General features: G+C 37.8%; 3 long non-coding RNA genes across 3 annotated transcripts; 2 read left to right on the plus strand and 1 right to left on the minus strand.

Moving 5' to 3' along the window:
* The first annotated feature begins 301 nt into the window (after positions 1-301).
* LOC147498420 (uncharacterized) lies at positions 302-1,506 on the plus strand. The gene is made up of 4 exons (XR_015194293.1): positions 302-439; positions 543-702; positions 1,207-1,255; positions 1,341-1,506. It is a non-coding gene; the product is annotated as an uncharacterized LOC147498420 (long non-coding RNA).
* Positions 1,507-14,940: 13,434 nt separating this feature from the next.
* LOC147498421 (uncharacterized) lies at positions 14,941-16,521 on the plus strand. The gene is made up of 4 exons (XR_015195484.1): positions 14,941-15,137; positions 15,617-15,745; positions 15,823-15,945; positions 16,136-16,521. It is a non-coding gene; the product is annotated as an uncharacterized LOC147498421 (long non-coding RNA).
* Positions 16,522-17,157: 636 nt separating this feature from the next.
* LOC147498422 (uncharacterized) lies at positions 17,158-18,294 on the minus strand. The gene is made up of 2 exons (XR_015195485.1): positions 18,107-18,294; positions 17,158-17,800 (listed from the first exon to the last, which is right to left on the minus strand). It is a non-coding gene; the product is annotated as an uncharacterized LOC147498422 (long non-coding RNA).
* Positions 18,295-19,708: the final 1,414 nt, after the last annotated feature.

The raw sequence follows: 19,708 nt of genomic DNA on the forward strand, positions 1-19,708 counted from the left end.
CTCGATCATATACTATTTGACCGAGGTTGAATGGTATCCCTATGTTGAAGTCCGAGCTACACGGCGGTGGATGAAATAGCATTTTTCGAGGGATTTATATGCTTTCTTGATAATGTCGAAAGCGATTACAATGTTCGCGAGGGTTGTCGTCGGTTTAGGTCATATGCAGTTTGTACCCTCGGATCCCCAAAAAAAAAAGACCTCGACGAAACTACTTCGGACGGGGGTATGATGTGAAATTTAATTATTCGTCTTCCTACTTTGGAGTAATTGGCGTAATCACTTGATTCAACTTGAACAACGATGACCCATTCCATCTTATCCATGGGAGTGTGTTAGTAGATACATGAGTTGGTACGAAAACAATAGTCATATTCGAATGATAAACCCTGATCATCTTAGTCACTACTCCCTACAGAGTCTTCCATATCATAATCTGGTGAGTTAATATCTTATAACGTTAATTTTTGTTTTGTTTTGTTTTGGTATTTTATAAATGTAAATGTATATACTAATGTAGTTTTTCGTTTTAATTTTGACAGCACCCCGTCGTCGATGAAATTTCTCGCTTGCTCAATCAAGGCCTGCAATTGGGTGGGACTGCGATTCTAGACGATGCACAGAACGAGTTTATGGAGGCATACAATTTGACCCGGTGCAAGTTCATTGGCGGACGATATCGTGAAGGAGCATAGGATTTAGGTATGTTGAGTTTGGTTAGTTTAGGGTTTAGTGGTTAGTTTGGTTAGTTTACCTCCTTTTATCTTGTGTTGGGACGAGTGTTGGAAATGGAAATGGTTTGTTTGTGTTAGTTGAGATGATGCGGGGAGTGTTTATTGGCATTTGAGATGATGCGGGTTTTGCTTTACTTTTCAATTTGTGTTAGTTGAGATGATGCGGGGAGTGTTTATTGGCATTTGAGATGATGCGGGTTTTGCTTTACTTTTCAGTTTGTGTTAGTTGAGATGATGCGGGGAGTGTTTATTGGCATTTGAGATGATGCGGGTTTTCCTTTACTTTTCAGTTTGTGTTAGTTGAGATGATCGCGGGGGAGTGTTTATTGGCATTTGTCTTTCTTTGTTCTTTTGAGAGTTGATCATGACTTAAGTTCAAGAGTTTTCCAATCAATGAGGTTTCTAGATTTGGTGTTGGATTTGACATATGTGGTAGTATTTATACTGATTCATGTGTTTTTATGGTAATTAGGCAAATGGTGGTGGCGGAAGATGGTGAACATGAGGAAGCAAGTGGAGAGGTTAGTTTTTCTCCGGACCTTAATAAAAGCGGTTTGATTTAACTTTGCTTGACTGATCTGTTTATTCAATTTTTTTGTTTTGCAGGAAGGAGATAAAGAACAAAGAGTTAGATATACAACTAAAGTCAGAAAGTTAGATTGGAAATCTCTTTGTAGTCAAAAAATGTTATGTTAGGACTCTTTTGTAAGTGCAAGTTGTTGATATGTAGCAACTTAGCTTTATGTTCAGTAATTCAGACAATGTATTTCACATGGTGAAGCTTTATGTTTAGTAATTCAGAAAATGTATTTCACATGGTGTCACATTGTTGAAATATGAAATGATAGTGATCTTGCTTTGGACTTGTCATTCTTTTCATGTTCACCTAAGATCCTAGGGTTTTTTGGTGAAAGATCTAGTAAAACGGCATACCAAAGAATGGCCTTTGGTTATGTTTCTGCTATTAGCAGGCATTGATTTTAATAGGACGCCCGATGTCGATTAAGTAAAATCAGTTATACTACTTACCGGTATTGCGGCAGTATGTGCTTTGCTTAGATCTCGGTTTACATCCATTCAATGGCTCTTCTTGTGCTCTCCGACAACTTATGATTTTAATTTGTCACAAATAAGTATCTCTATTAATAATCTAATGCGAACACAAAAATCCCAATGTTATTTGCCAAAACACAAAAATCTAATGCAATGCGCAATGTTTTTGCCAAAACACAAAAGATCTGTTTTTTGCCTCTTGAGCGGTGTGGTCACACCGTTTGGGACTAAGTCAAACGGTGTGGCCATATCGTTGGATTTGAACTTGCAAAAAATGGGCGTGTCTGTTTGGACTTTGTCCCAAACGGCATGGCCACACCGTTTGGACTTAGTCCCAAACGGCATGGCCACCGTTTGGGACTAAGTCCAAACGGTGTATAACCATGTCGTTTGGGACAAAGTCCAAACAGACACGCCATTTTTTTGCAAGTTCAAAGTCCAAACGATATGGCCATACCGTTTGGACTTAGTCCCAAACGGTGTAGCCATGCCGTTTGGAACTAAGTCCAAACGGTGTGGCCATATCCTTTGGATTTGAACTTGGATAAAAAAAATGGTGTGTCTGTTTGGACTTTGTCCCAAACGGCATGGCCACATCGTTTGGACTTAGTCCCAAACGGCATGGCCACACCGTTTGGCCTTAGTACCAAACGGTGTGGCCATGCCGTTTGGGACTAAGTCCAAACGGTGTGGCCATGCCGTTTGGGACAAAGTCCAAACAGACACGCCATTTTTTTTCAAGTTCAAAGTCCAAACGATATGGCCATACCGTTTGGACTTAGTCTCAAACGGTGTGGCCATGCCGTTTGGAACTAAGTCCTAACGGTGTGGCCATATCCTTTGGATTTGAACTTGGATAAAAAAAAATGGTGTGTCTGTTTGGACTTTGTCCCAAACGGCATGGCCACACCATTTGGCCTTATTCCCAAACGGCATGGCCACACCGTTTGGTACTAAGGCCAAATCGGTGGCCATGCCGTTTTGGGACAAAGTCCAAACGCATTCTGCCGCTTTTTTAGGGATATTTAGAATTTGGTCCTAACCATACTTGGTTTATTAGGGTTTGGTCCAGAAAAGGTTGAATATTAGGGTTTAGTCCTAGTTTTGGTTTTTGACCGCCAGTCAACTGAGTTGACTGTGGTCAATCAGCTTGTATTTTTGAAATGGCAATAATACCCTCACGTGTAATATCACGTGAATAACTAAAGTTGCCGTTGGAATCTCACTGAAATTGACTTGCCACGTGTCACAAATCTAGCTAACAAATAAATCAACGGCCAAAACAATAGATCCGTTGGTGGTCCTCTCTATAAGAGAAACCAGTCAGCCATTTCATCCTTTGCAAATCTCACTCAGAAGGAAATATGGGGGGAGCCTCTGTCAGCACTTTTGTTGCGCCACAGGTACACTTTTTCTACCTCTTCACCTTCAAAATTCAAAATTCTAATGGCTGACAAGTAGGACTAAGCTCTAATTTTTCAAGTAACAGTAGGGACCAAGTCCTAAAAGATGGCCTTATTTATGTATCAAAGTCTAACTTGTATATAATCTTGGTTTTCACAGATATGTCAGCTATGTTACCAAGAAGACCACACAGCTCGTAAGTGTCCATACCTAAAAAAGAGATGCAATATGGAAAACTGTAGAGGCATTATGGATTTGCACAAGTCTGAAGATAAATCTGGCAAAGTACTTGAGTTATGGCTCTGCTGTGATTGGGTTGGATGTTTCAATAAGGTTCAACTAACTACTGCTGATAACCAGCTTCTACTGCCCATTGAGAAGGAGGTCACACTTGTCATTAATTGTGATGTTTGTGGGCATGAGTGTTGTTGCGTTGTGGGGTACCCATAGGGTTTGTTGTGTCTTTGCCATTTTGTATTTTGAAGGAAGCATGTCTGGTAGTAGGATACTATGTCAGTTTGTCTACATTTTGTTGCAGACGTTTGCATTGCACTGTGGTGTCACATGTACATTTTGTTGCAGATGTTTTTAATGTTTTTTCTAGTGTTTTTAATGTTTTTAATGTTGTTCTTCCAATGTTGTTGTTCTTCTAGAGATATTTGAGTCCATGTCCCAGTCTTGCTGTTGTTGCTTAATGTTTGTTAATCTACTTATCTGATCTATTATTGTTGTTGGTACTCCAAATAGCATAACATTGAGAAATTTCAAACAAAACATAGCGAGGGACATTAAACTGACAAATTTCATACCAAAATATAGCATTATAAATCAAAAAGTACATCTAATCCCAAAATAGCATTACAAATCCAAAAGTACATCTAATCCCAAAATAGCATTACAAATCCAAAAGTACACCAGACCAATAGCATAAGTACCAAAATGTAACTAAAACTAAAAACTGAAATGATAAAGAGTTTGTTTTCACAACAACATTCAGTCTTGGATTTGCTTTCACTATGTCTGACTAAGTGGCTCTACAGCTCTCTGACTTAAATTCATTGGAGGTGTTGAAGGTGTTGGTACATTGTCATCTCCAAACATCAGCCTATATAAACCCCTTGTCCTCACTCCTGTGCCTGGTGTTGGTCCTCTTGGCCTTCTACTTCCTCCTCCTGGATTCTTCATCTTGTGGTCTTCTTCTTGCTTCTGTTGTTTGCTTCTGTTGAACTTCTGCTGCTGGTGCTCTTCCTCCTCTTGGCCTTGTGCTCCTTGCTCTAACTCCTCCTTCTGGTGCTGCTGCTGCTTTAGGTTCAACTTCTGCTGCTGGTGCTCTTCCTCCTCTTGGCCTTGTGCTCCTTGCTCTAACCCTCCTTCTAGTCTGTAGCTGCTTCAAGTTCAACTTCTGCTGCTGGTGTTCTTCCTCCTCTTGGCCTTGTGCTCCTTGCTCTAACTCCTCCTTCAGCTACTTGTGGTGCTTCATGTTCCACTTGTTGTTCTTGTTGTAGTGGAGCACTCTTTCTTTTCCTCCCTCTCCTATTGGCTTCTTCAGGTGGAACATGTTGCTTTGGTGGTTGTTGTTCAGATGGTTGTTGTTCAGATGCTGGTTCAGTATGGTCTTGTCCACCTTCAACTAAATCATTACTCATTAGTTAACTACCATTACTAACTTTAAATACTCATTTGTTAACAATGAAAAGTTACCTTGGCCTTTACCCTTCCCTCTCTTGCCATGAACTCCTTTCTTTCTTGCGTCACAAGTCAAGGTATTGTGACCAGGTGTTCCACACTTTGCGCATTTTCTATGAGTCTTAAGTGGTTCATCTTCACTCCTAATTCTCTGTTTTTTTGGCCTTCCAGCCCTTCTAGTGTGTTCGGGAGGTAGAACCAATTCTGATGGGCTTTCCCCATATAGAGTAGCAATAAGTTATCAAGTGGACTTACTATATAAGTAAGCAAGTGGACTTTCCTGTATAAGTAACTAATAAGTTATAGGGAGTTATGAAAGTTCCCTACTAGTATAGACTTACTATTTCTGGCGAGTCCTCAATATTATCAAGTGGATAAAGATAATTTGCATAAGTTGCTCAAATGCCTCCACACTAAAATATGGACTGCAATACATCTGTAAAAAAAATGGACTTAATTAATAACAAAAACAAAACAAATTAAAACAATATGCAATGAAGTAAATCACTTAAGGGAACCCCATTACTTAATTACCTTGCCCACTGGGGCCTCCTTGGTCTAAGGACTGCAACAGCATGTACACAAGGCACTCCTGACATTTGCCACTCAATGCAAGAGCATTGAAGTTTGCCAATATCAACATTGTACTTAGTCCCAGTCTTGGTGTTGATTGCTAAGTATTCAACATCTGATACACCCTTTATCTCATACCAATTGTATCTCAACTCTCTCTTTTTTATCATGAACAACACATTTGGTACAACTTCACCAGGCATCAATGACAATGCCAATTCCCTTCTATCATAGACCATTTGCAGCAAATTTAGGTTGTACTTATCCATAAAATGAACCAATGGTTTATCTCTGATGCGCAATATCCAGGAATTGAAGATTTCACTGAAATTATTGGTTAACTCATCACACTTTGATGTCCAGTCAAAGTGTGCCCTAGCCCAACAACTCCTTGGCTCAGTGTCTAACCAATCCAAAGCTTTACTGTTTGTTTTGTTGATAACACCCAATATCTTTATCAGTTCTTGTTGTTTATATGCCTTAGCTGCACCCCAAGCTAGATTCTCCCATAATTCACCGCCAAAATTCTTTTTGAAGTTCTTATACATATGTCTGAAGCAATACCTGGAAGAAAACCAACATATACATATTATCATTATGACTGAAATAAACAACATATACAAACAAAATGGCTTATTATGCATATACAACATATACATATACAAAAACAGCATATACATATACAAAAAAACAACATCACCTATTAGGCATTACCTGTGATTTGAATCTGGAAAGTACTCATCAACAGCACTTATTAATCCTTTTTGTCTGTCACTGATGAAGGTAAGCTTGTCTTTATGCATGTCAAGAAATGGCTTCATCTCACATAAGAACTGCCTCCATGTATCCCCATTCTCCCCTTTGCATATGAAAAAACCAAGAGGGACAATCCCATTCATGGCATCCAGTCCAATAGCAGTTAAACAACACCTACCATACTTGCCTTTGAGAAAACAGCCATCCATACCAACAATTGGTCTACACCCATTCAACCATCCATCAAGTGATGACTTGTACGCAACAACAACACCAATGAAACTGTGATTCTTTTCATTAACAAAATGTTTGGCAAGGCTACCAGGGTTTGACTTTATAATCTGCCTACACATCTCTGGGACTAGTCTATAACCCTCCTCATAATTGCCATTGATCACTTCAAGCATCAATGTCCTAGCATTCCAACTAATCCAATATGATATGCTAACTCCATACTGAAAAAACATCTCTGCTTGTATATCCTTAGGTCTATAATCTGGATGCTCTCTCATCTTATTTTCAAGTGCTTGAGCCACCCATGGTGCTCTAGCCTGTAAAACTTGTTCTTCACACTAGCTTCACATGTATGTTCATCATTATAGTTTCTAAGAACAAAAGTGTGCATGTCTTTTTCTGGTAAGAGTAGCAGTTATAGTCCACTCACAACTAGGATCTTTGCATGCCAAAATGTATCTTTCTCTGTCATTTCTCACTTGTTGTGTACTAAACTTGTGCTTAATTGCCATTGTCTGGAAGAACTCTCTACAATCCTCTACAGTTGCCCATGTCATTTTAGGCTTCAACTCACACGAGCCAAACCTTTTAGAAGCTTCAACAGGGTCAGAAACCTTAGCCATGTCCTCAATCTCGAAAACATTTGTTGTTCCCATGGACCAATTTCCCAAAACAGTGCCTTGTAATTCTTCTTCTAAATTGTGAACTTCTTCATCAACCATCATTGGATCAATATCATTATCTAACTCATTCTCAGAGTAATCACTACCTGTAGGACAATACTCTTCATCACTATCTTCTTCAGTGCTATCATACCCTACATCCAGCCAAGTACCAAAAACTGGCCCAAAATATTGACCATACTGATACAAACTCTTCAGTATCCCTTTTATCATGATTCAAATCCTCTAACACATCAACACTTTCAGCATGAGTACCATTATGATTCAAATCCTCTAACATATCAACAACTTCACCATGACTACCATTAGGATTCAATTCCTCTAACACATCAATAACTTCAACATGAGTACCATCAGGTTCATTCAATTCTTCCAGAAACTCATTAATATTCTGAGTACAGAAACCATCATCAACAGGATCTAATTGAGACAAGTGCACATCATTCCCAGATGGCTGAACACCATTGTGCCCCTCAACCACATTCTCAGTCACCTCCTCTCTTGCTTGTGGCTCACTAATTTCTTCATCATCAGAAATGTCAAAGACCAATGGCTCTCCATTGGGACCTACAAGTGGTTTAGTTTTCAGTATGTTAAGCCTGTTGGACTTTCTTATAGGTGTCATTGGTTTTTGTTTTTGAGTGGGAACTGGTTTAGGTTTTGAGTAGGAGAACGGTTTAGGTTTTTGAGTGGGAACCGGTTTAGGTTTTTGAGTGGGAACTGGTTTAGGTTTTTGAGTGGGAACTGGATTAGGTTTTTGAGTGGGAACTTCAATGGGAACTGGACTGAATCTAGGTGATCTTCTAACACTTTCAGTGACTTGTAAAGGTTTCTTGGGTGTTGTGGGCAGTTGTGTTGGGGTGGAGTCAAGAGGTGAGGGAGAGTTATGGCGCAGTGATGCCGGAGTCAAGTGGTGGGGAGAGTTATAAGCGATGATGTTGAAGTCAAGTGGTGGGGGGAGAGTTATGGCGGTTGGTGGAGGTGGGAGGACAAATAGGTGGTATTGTTTAAGTGTAAGCTTACCCCACATATCCATCGGATGTTTGTCTTACGTTATGCTACATAACTTCCCTTCAATCAAACTTGCAATCTCAAACTTAACTCCTTCACCAACCAATTTCTGCAAATCCTTTTCGCAAATCTAGCGAAATATCTCATCCCCATCATATTTCACACACTCTCTCTTACCACCCTTGTATTGACTAGCTTTTATCTTCCCAGGAATAGTTCTCCCCCACTTACCACCATAATGTATCACAAATTCCTTTACACCTAGCAAAGGATTGGCCATTCTTCCTCTGTCCACAAACATACAAACAAACAACATATAGGATAAATCAGTTAATAAGAAACAATTCAAACAAGGGGACCCTTCTCACAATTACATTCAATCAATTTAATGCAAGACAAATATAAACTTGCAAATATAGATCATTCAAATGCATATAATTTCAAACATTTACAATATATCCATCCCAAATGTTATTACTTCCTAATTTCAAACATTTACAACATATTCCAAATGTTATTACTTCCTAACAAAGGATCAGACTCTCAGACAAACAGAAGAAAAGACCCCAAATTGCGCATGTCCACATATAGAGTTAAGTACTTGTAATTACTTCCTAATATAATCATAGTCCAACTGAATAGTTAAAAATTAGGTTTTAGTCCATGTTTTCTAAAGTGTACGGCAATAGACTAAGCTATGCACCATGCAATACAACAAACCACCATTTTAATTCACGCTTTACTGAAAATTAACAATAACAGTATAAGAAGCATACGAAAAAGCCACCATTTTTCCAACAGATCAAGCTAACACTTTCATGTTTATCATACAACTTTATATAAAAATTATATTTTTACTAAGATTAACATAAAAAACTAACCTTTAAGCAACAACCTTCAATTTTATGACGACAACAGATGATGATGACCTTAAATCAACGATTATGACCTCACAACAGCTTCAAAACCATAAAACAACGACGATCAACAGGTACACTAGATGAAAATCATTAAAAAAAAACACGATCAACAACTCCAATGGAGGTTCTTCATATTTCGTGGTTAGAGAAGAAGAGGGGCTGGTTTGGCTGTTTGGGTTTGTATGTCATTGTTAAACTTGGTGTTTTCACACATGAGAGCTAGGGTTTCTGTGAGAGAAGTCGAGAGAGAGAGTGAGAGAGTGAGTGATCATTTCCCTCCTTATTTCACCTGTCTGTATTTCACATCCAAAACAAAAAATCTCATTTGTATTCTCGAGATGCGCAAATTTCAGATCTGACGGCCACATTGAAAGTCGAAGTCAGATGTCGACACGTGTCGAATTAATTTGATTAAATAGAAGCACACGTGATATTACACGCGAGGGTATTATTGCCATTTCGAAAATACAAGCTGATTGACCACAGTCAACTCAGTTGACTGGCGGTCAAAAACCAAAACTAGGACTAAACCCTAATATTCAACCTTTTCTGGACCAAACCCTAATAAACCAAGTATGGTTAGGACCAAAGTCTAAAAAGCCCTTTTTTTTATCCAAGTTCAAATCCAAAGGATATGGCCACACCGTTTGGACTTAGTTCCAAACGGCATGGCCACACCGTTTGGGACTAAGTCCAAATGGTGTGGCCATATCGTTTGGACTTTGAACTTGCAAAAAAATGGTGTGTCTGTTTGGACTTAGTCCCAAACGGCATAGCCATACCGTTTGGCCTTAGTACCAAACGGTGTGGCCATGCCGTTTGGGACTAAGTCCAAACAGACACGCCATTTTTTTTATCCAAGTTCAAATCCAAACGATATGGCCGTAAAGTCCAAACGGTGCGGCCATATCGTTTGGATTTGAACTTGCATAAAAAAATGACGTGTTTGTTTTTTTGCCCCTTGGCCACACCGGTCAAGAGGCAAAAAAATAGAAGTTTCGTGTTTTGGCAATTTATCAGTTTGGTTTGTTTGTGTTGATGTTGATTGATGATCATATGAGTTGAGGTAAATTTGTTGTTGACAAACGTTGGCATTATACTGGTGGTATAGTATCTGCATCAATACATCATATCAACTTACGGAACAAAATTGCAAGTGGTAACTTGTGTAACAACAAGAACATTTATAATAAGCACATCAAAATGCTTTATGCAATCCCAAATATTATTGTTACAGTATTACAACATTTAGGCACATCAGAATGAATTAGCAACAAGTATAGCCTGCCTGCACCTAGCTTTGGCTTGTTCAAGCCTTTCACTCCAAGTTTCAGCTCTCTTCAACTTCACCACCTTCTTTCAACACTTCTGCTTCTTCTCTCGCTCTTTCCACGACAATTTCTCCCGTTGTAGCTAATAACTCAATTTTGGCCTTTTCTTGAATGGTGCATAGTCAAGGTGGCGATGATACTGTGGCATCTTGTGGAACTGTAGCGATCGAAACATAACCGCAGAATGATGAAAAGATCAGATCGACCGATGCAAAGTCGAGGGGCTGCAAACGAAAAGATGTGTAGGCGATATTTTTACCTAAAGCAAAGTTTTGCCTCTAGATTCTCCATTTCTCCTTGAGCCATACTTCTCTTTTCTACAACATCAATGAGATTAGAACTCAGTCTAATTAAACTCCCCAAATGTAACCTAAACCCGGCAATATTGAACTTTGAAAATAAAAGGGAGAAAGAAGTTATCAAAAAAGCACCGGTCTATCATTATGATGTTTCCTATCTAGAGCCTAGCGGACAATTATTAGATACTATCCAATGGACATAATGATGCAATAGAACACAACCCTCGACCGCAGTTCAACTTAACAACACTTGATAAAACTCTAACAAGGCTGCCATATCTAAACCACTCTTAACAAGTCCGGACATCAATGAAGTCCATGACCTTGAGATAAAATATCATTAGAACTAGTGAACATTTAGAATCAAAGAGTTTTGAATAAAGCTATACTTACAATCGATGATTACGTATTATTTTTCTCCCGACAATTTCTCAAGTCATGGTTAGCAATCTGTCCACATCTGTGACACTTTCTTCCTGAATTGTTTAGGGCTATCTCTTTGGGGGATTTCCATCTATCCGCTTTCTTCTTCCCCCTCCCTTTTGTTTGAGAAATGTTAGGATTCAAAATCAATAGCTGAAATAAAGACCGAATTAAAATAAATATTTATATCAAATTAAACACCGAATTAAACACTAAATTTATATCAAATTAAACATTCAAATAAAAAAAACCTGTGATGTATTAACCAAAGGTATCGAAGGCTCTGCAACTGGAGGCTCTGCAACTTCTGCGTCTCCTTTGTAGGAAATCTCATTAAACTTTGAAATTTCAATAGCCATTTCACCAATCTTTTCAATAAAATATGAATAACCCTCAAAAGTATGCGACGCATCGTAAGCCACTTGAGAAGCAACCTTGATAGAATGAGCTACTCTCAAAGGTTCATTTGAGACATTCCCGACCACAAATCCAGTATCAAACTCCGCTCTATAAGTGTTAGCCTTTTGCATCCACCGCGTCAATCTAAAATGGTTTGGAATCTCTTCAATCTCGTAGCGCATAAAAACCTTTAAGATATGACCACAAAGCAAACCCATAAACTGAAAGTACTTGCATTCGATCTCCCTCTAAGGTTCCTCTATCGAAACTCACTCTCCAAACAGAAATTCTTCAACGGTCTCTCCATTTCACCATGTAGCTTCGGTTCCATACACAATCTGTTCCCCATCAATTTTGTACTCCATCTTTGCCTTTTCTAGTTGCTCTTTAAATTTATTGAATATTGAGATCATTATAGACCTTCGCGGCATGCATAAGGAGGAAAGCATCGTTAGGCACAATCCGTGAACTATGCTTTCGGTCGCGGTAATCGAATCTCTTTCTTTCCTAGCAAGCAAAGCCAAAGACTTCTCATTACCATGTACAAACTGCATAAAGCGTAGTCGTCCGAATTGACAAACCGGGTCATAATGAGCATTCATCGATTCACTTCGACCCGTCGTGTGCATACCCAAAAAAAAGGTGCCACGAGATAACAAGGAACCCATTTCTCCCGCGTTGAATATATCTCTCCATCAACCAAGGATTTTCGGACAACTCATACTTCTCAATGATTGTACACCATCTTCTCTCAAAATCAACAATCCTATACGAAAAAGAAATAGTGTTCTTCAACTCAGTTACCAATGTCTCAAATTTGGTAAATGACATCTTCTCTTGGAATTTCTGCATAATATGCCAACGACAGTAACGATGACGAGTATTAAGAAACACTTTGGCAATGGCTGCAGTCATCGCTCTATCCTGGTCAGTGATGATTGCAATTGGCGCACGACCACCAATGGCTGCAAGCCAAGCCTTAAATAGCCATATGAATGTATCTTTTGTCTCATCAAGCAACAATGTGCAACCAAACTGAATCGATTGATAATGATGGTTGACTCCAATAAAAGGGGCAAAAGGCATGGAATATGCATTGGTACGATATGTGGTATCAAAAGACACAACATCCCCGAAATAGTCATACTGGCATCGAGACCTCCCATGAACCCAGAAAAAGTTCACCGCAGTCCCATTTTCATCTAAATCAATAACGTAGTAGAACCAGGGATCCTCTGCACTCTTCTGCATAAAATATTACAGCACGGCAGTTGCATCACCTTCTTTAGGCATCTTTCTGGTCAAACCATAATAATGGTTCCAACAATCTTTCTGTGTAAACCTAACTTCCTCTCCATGGAAAACAGATGCCACTTTCCCAACAGATAAACTGTTATCACTAAATATCTCGGTCAAGCACTTCGCTGCTTTAGGCATATGTTTGTTAGTTTTCATGCAAATTCTCTTCCGTGACTTATGCTCATTATGAGCAACGCTGACCTCATATATCTCTTCATGCATTCTTTTCTTAATACGAATTCTAGCTTGGCAACCACACCGGATAGTTGATGTATTTCTTGATCGGACTTCATCTCTCTTGTTAACCCCTTCACGTGAGCAAACCAGTAAACACCCACTAACCAAATCCACCTGATTTTGTTGCTTGGAAGTCGTCCGAACACGAGTCTCAAATCCCTCTTGTTGACCATACTCTTTGTAATAAGTCTTTGCCTCGTCAACACTTGTAAAAGTCATTCCTATATAAGGGCGACTAATGTTTGCGTGCCTTGAGCGGGGGCTTTAGTAGGCGAAGACCCAACTTCGTCTTCTTCGATATTGATTGATGTCTCGTCTCCATTTCTATAAATCGAAAAATTAAAAATATAAATAACTTAAACGGTCAAAAATCCCAATGTACATAAACGGTGTAAATAACTTAAACATCAAAACTTCGGCGAGTTAACCGAATATGCTACTTCACGAACTCTATCGAGTTCAAAACTCTAACGAGTTCACCGAATATGCTACTTCACGAACTCCTCGACAGAGTTCACCGAACTCTGTCGGTTCACGAACTCGACAGAGTTCAAAACTCGACGAGTTCAAAATATGCTAGTTCACGAACTCGTTCATCAAAACTATAGAGTTCACCGAACTAGTTCACCGAATATGCTACTTCACCTCTCGATAGAGTTCAAAAACTCGACGAGTTCAAAACTCGACGACGAGTTCACCGAACTCGAAAAGAGTTCAAAACTTCGGCGAGTTCACGAACTCCGAAAGAGTTCAAAACTCTAACGAATACGGCATGAAGAATATGACCGAGTTCAAAACTCGACGAGTTAACCGAACTTCGAAAGAGTTCAAAACTCGACGAGTTCAAAACTCGGCGTAATCGGCATGAAGAATACGACGAGTTCACCAAACTCGAAAGAGTTCAAAAACTCGGCGAATCACGGCATGAAGAATACGACGACAGTTCACCGAACTCGAAAGAGTTCAAAACTTCGGCGAGTTCACCGAATATGCTACTTCACCGAACTTCGACATAGTTCACGAACTTCGACATAGTTCACCGAACTCGGCGAGTTCAAAACTCTGACGAGAATCACGGCATGAAGAATACGGACGAGTTCACCAACTCGAAAGAGTTCAAAACTCGATAGAGTTCACCAAATATGCTAGTTCACCGAACTCGACGAGTTCAAAACTCGGCGAGAATCTGACATGAAGAATACGACGAGTTTCACCGACAATTTGAAAGAGTTCAAAACTCGATAAAGTTCACCGAAATTGTCGCCGCCTTTTAAACGAGGGTATCAATCATAACTATAATCATAGCAACCTAAATTAAATCAAAATTCAAGTTTTTATGGTATAATGACAATCCAAGTGTCAATTAAAACGTTCAATAGGCAAGCACCATAACCAAAAGTGCACTATAGTAATTACATATCTATCAATTCTATCCACAAAGATAGTCAAAAGAAGTTTTAAATTTGAATTGATGCAACCGTAGTTGAATTGCCAAATGATACTGCGAAGAGAGAGAGAGAGAGAGAGAGAGAGAGAGAGAGAGAGAGATTTTTGTGATTTTTCTTTTTTTATTTTGAAATACCAGAAATATTGAAATTGTGATTTTCGTTTTTTTTTTTTGAAATCGACGGTTCAAGAAATATTGAAAAGAGTATCGGTTTTATATATATAGGTTTAGATCTTCATATCTTGGGGCGCTTGGTAGAACCGATTGGATCGGATCTAAGAAAATCAAAACAAAATAAGAGTGTCACTATAAGAGTGGCACCCTAGACAAACCGTATGTATATATATATATATATCAGTTTTGATAGGTGTACAGCCAAAATGGAAACAGTCATCTGACAGCCGAAATCTAACAGTTGTATTTTATCAAATCCAAATCATAAACCTTAAGCACACGAAATTACGAAATTTCGAAATCAACCCATTTTCGGCTTCAAACATAAAACACTTAGGAAGGGTTTTCTCTCTCCTATTCCTCTCTCCAATTTTCTCCAAATCCAAACTCAACACCTCCAAATTCAAACCGAATAGCTAGATTTGCCTTTCTCCCTTCTCCAAATTGAGAAAATTAAGCACAAATTGGAAGAAGGTATGTATTTTGTTGATTTTCAATTTTTTTATTTTCGATTTTAATGAAATGGTTCGGTTATAGTAGAAGAAGAGGGAGAAGAACAAATTGTGAATTGTTTTTGTTTGTTTTGTCTTCGTTGCGTTGTAGTCCAATTCCAAATGATCTAATCTTCTACTTTATATTAAAAGTAGATCATTTTCGTTAGACCAAATAATTAAGACTTTGTGCTATATAGCTCTTTTCAAATTTCAAAAACGGATGCAATTCTTGTGTGTTATGAGAAAAAAATACTTCCTTGCTATGAGTGTATCTTTGTATTTATGTCATGTGCAATTGCTCAACCCCAAAACGTGACTATTGGGGAAGTCTTATAACATTTTTTCCAACTGTGAGTCGAGCTCAATACAGTGAAACAAGTTATAACATATTTTACAGTTTCAATAATAGCTGTTTTACAATTTGGATTTTTCATATTTGTTCCATTGCTATCTTAATAGGAAAACGATCCACCAGAAATTGCAGTGGCATGGCTTTTTGCATCAGCCAGAAAGAATGTTGCTAACTTGAGTGGTTATGGTGCCATTCCTCGTTGCTTGCAAAATGTGCCTTCTGCGACACAACTGCTGGTAGGTGATTACTTGATGGCTAACTTGTTTCTGTTTGCAGCTAAACTTTGTGTCCGATAGCGTAATGCATTTGACAGGCAACTGCTGCTGAGGTACAGAATCTTATTGTTTCTGGAAAACGATTGGAGGCCCTTCAGTGTGCTCAAGAAGGTCAGTTCTGGGGGTTCGCATTTCAACTTGCTGCAGATCTTGGTACTCAGGTCAGCCTTAGTGTGATTTTTTGTAATTCCTATAATTTTCTCATATTTGAAGTGATTTCATTCTGATTTTATCCATATGCTGCTAGAAATGGATGGCAAGTAATGTAGGACTTGTTTCGATCTTCTTAACTTTTTTGATTTATTTATTTATTAATTAATTTTTTTTTGGTGTTCCTTTGAATCTGTGCAGTTCTTTATCGATACCGCCAGACAAATGGCTCATTGAATGTTGGTAGCTGGATCACCTTTGAAGACATTAATCCTGGTCATGGCAAGATATCAAGACATCTTTTCTGGTGACAGAAGAAATTTTACTGGCCTACCTGGTGCTGTAAATATGTCTCAAAGTCATGCACAGGTTATAGTTCTAAGCAGATAATTTTGTTGTGTTTCAACACTGTTATATCGATCTGTTGTACCAATTCAGCTCAATTGAGTGTGTGCCTTTCTGTTTAAAGTTTATCCAGATCAGCCTTTTTCACACTTTGTACTAGTGTTTGACCGAGCTTTCATTTGTTTGATTGGTTGCCACTTCCGTTGGTTAAACTTATATGGCTATGCTGTTATTGTCTGGAAGCCTCATTATTTTTGTGAATGTGTAGAAAATTTGGTGGTATGAGATTCGTTGGCTCCATACCTTTTTCTGTAAAACATGATAATGACTTCCAGCACCTGACTCATCAGACCTCAAATCACAAGGCCTGCAGCAGTTTTGCCCCCTGTTGCTAAGAAGAAAACATCTTTCGTATTAGGGGTGGTCCGACAGATTTTAGTTCTGAACTTTTGTAATTTTAGTTTCGAAAATTCTTTTGTGTAATTTATCACATGGTAAGACCGTTCAGATTGAATGTGAAATGTGAACTTCTGATCAAGTATGATATTGGCAGACACGTATTTTAGTTCTGGCATATATCAGAACTAATATTTGTTCCATTTTGGCATACATTGGCATATATCTGACATATATATTAGTTCTGACATATATTAGTTCTGAAGCAAAAGTAATTACCAATGGAAGTAACAACTAACAAGTACAACTTCTTGAATTGATGCATGAATAAAAACTACATGATCACTAGCTAATCAGGATGGTAAACATGGTTTGAAAGTCATCCAGCAAGATAGAGCATTCCTGATGCTGCAGTCTGCACTAATAGCATTTTCTAACAAGAGAAATCTGATTCGATTGGAACAAATTAAGGAGTAGCGTGCTTGATTCGATCAACAATTTTATACCCAAACTAATAAAATTGGTAAATCAAACTGGTAGTCAAACTTAAAAAAGAGTATAAGTGATCTCATTTGAGACAATAATACTACTACAAGTGATCTCATTTGAGTCTATAGTAGATCCTTAAATGACTTTCTATATTCCTCACATGGGTGAGCTTCCAACACTGTAGTTTTCAATACGCTTGTATCCATCTAGCCTTAAGAACACATGGTATTGAAACTCCATTAAAGGCTGTAACAGCAGCTTGAGAATCCGCTTCAATCCATAACCTTGTACAATTCACCTCTACTGCCTTCTCAGCTGCAAGCACAATTGCTATGCATTTAGCTTCAAAGCGAGTAATCTGGCCTAGACCAGTAGCTAGTACACCCACCAATTCGTACAACGACAGGAAACGCGGGACGATCGAGACAGGCAGCGCGAGGACTCGAATATTTTGTAATTGAAAAGTTTCCAACATTCATGTACTCAGTAGTGAAAGGTCTAAAAATCGGCAAAGGTGCTCTCGAGAGTGTAGTTTGTTTAAATGAATTTGAAGATGATGAAACGCTTAGATTGTTACCAAAATGTGATCATGTCTTTCATCCTTAATGTATGATGCTTGTCGTGCTAATCTCACGCCTGATTCAAATTATCCAGCAGCAGATGGTAATGAAGTCACAGAAGCACAAAATCAAGATTCCGAAAGCAACTCCGATATAGAGAATCAATCACACCATTCAATTAACAACCAAATAAAAAAAGTAAAGAAAATCGAGGTCTAAAAAACAGTTAATTGATTAAAAATCAAAAAAATAAAAATTATACTTGCAACAAAAACAAACAAAAACAATTCACAACTTGTTCTTCTCCCTCTTCTTCCACTATTACCGAACCCATTTCATTAAAATCAAAAATAAAAAAATTGAAAATCAACAAAATGCATACATTCTTCCATTTTGTGCTTGATTTTCTCAATTTGGAGAAGGGAGAAGGGCAAATCTAGCTAATTGGTTTGAATTTGCAGGTGTTTCGGTGTTGAATTTGGAGGTGTTGGGTTTGTATTTGGAGAAAATTGGAGAGCAGAGAGAGAAAATCTTTCGTAAGTGTTTTATGTTTGAAGCCGAAAATGGGTTGATTTCGAAATTTCGTGATTTCGTGCTTAAGGTTCCTGATTTTTGGATTTGATAAAATCCAACGGTTAGATTTCGGTTGTCAGATGGTTGTTTCCATTTTTACTGTCTGCCTGACCAAACCATATATATATATATATATATATACTAGGTATTTTCCGTGACTTCGGCACAGATGTCGTTATTGTTGCTTTTCATAGTAGAATCATATCAATCGTAAAATCAATCGTAAAAATAGAATTATATCAATCAATATATTTTTTATTTGAATCATATTCAAGCATTATGATAGTCAAACCATGCAGCGATCAAATACTTAAACATCATCGTTCTTTCGTAGAGGAGACACTATTGTTTTTACTAGCAAGTACAACGACACATCTTCGCATGTTTACAATTGTAATACTATGATACAATAATATTACAACTTTATTAGAAATACCATGAAGCTGTCCACAAAAGATAATACAGTAGAACATGCTAACATAGTATGTTTAGAAGAAAAAGACATAGCACTTGAAATCTAATCACAACCCATTGGATGAACATGTTGCAAGGCTATACATATGGTAGTACTTGTCCTTTACATTACAATCTCGATATATATATATATATATATATATATATATATATATATATATATATATATATATATATATATATAGTCATTTTATGGGGATACAGTCATTCCCCTTTCTCTTACTTCTTCATATATACCCATCAACTTAGTTATTGTTTACACTTAATTCCAAGTAACCATGTGCTTGAAGCCTTTAACCAACAGAGGTCATTCCGCAACACCCACTTTCTACCGCAATCTTATCACTTAATAATAAGCTTTTTATTGTAGAATAGTTCCGCTGTAGATGGAGAACTAAATAATAGACTAAATAGGTTAACAAATATCCATACCTTAATTGCCCTTATAACTCCAATAAAAGAAATGAGATCATTTCATTAAAAACTAAAAATAAGTTAGTTTGGAGGCACATAATGACCTAGCTTCATTATAAGAAATAGTATGAACCTAGCTTATATGGCCACATATCTGGCAACAGATCAAAAGGTGGATCCTCTTACTGAGAGGAATCAATAGGATTTGGGTTCATCTTACAGATAGTAAGATAGCAACAACTTAGATGCATGAAAAGAACTGTCTTATTGACTCATTAAAAGATGCAATTCTTCAAGTGTTCAAGCATGCAATGTTGTTGGTATAAAGAACAAAGTCAACCAAACAAACTGTTTAAAGTGTAGCAGCATCCTATAAGAAATGCTACAAAGTAAAAAACTAAAAACCCAACCCACTTTTACATGCCCATAAATAATTGAAACCCATTCCGATGCATACACAATTAAGCAAATTTCGTATATGATAATTTACAAAATAAAAAATCCTCACACATAAGCATTGAAA

Source organism: Coptis chinensis, chromosome 5 (genome assembly GCF_015680905.1).
Source record: "Coptis chinensis isolate HL-2020 chromosome 5, ASM1568090v1, whole genome shotgun sequence".
NCBI classification, from domain to species: domain Eukaryota; kingdom Viridiplantae; phylum Streptophyta; class Magnoliopsida; order Ranunculales; family Ranunculaceae; genus Coptis; species Coptis chinensis.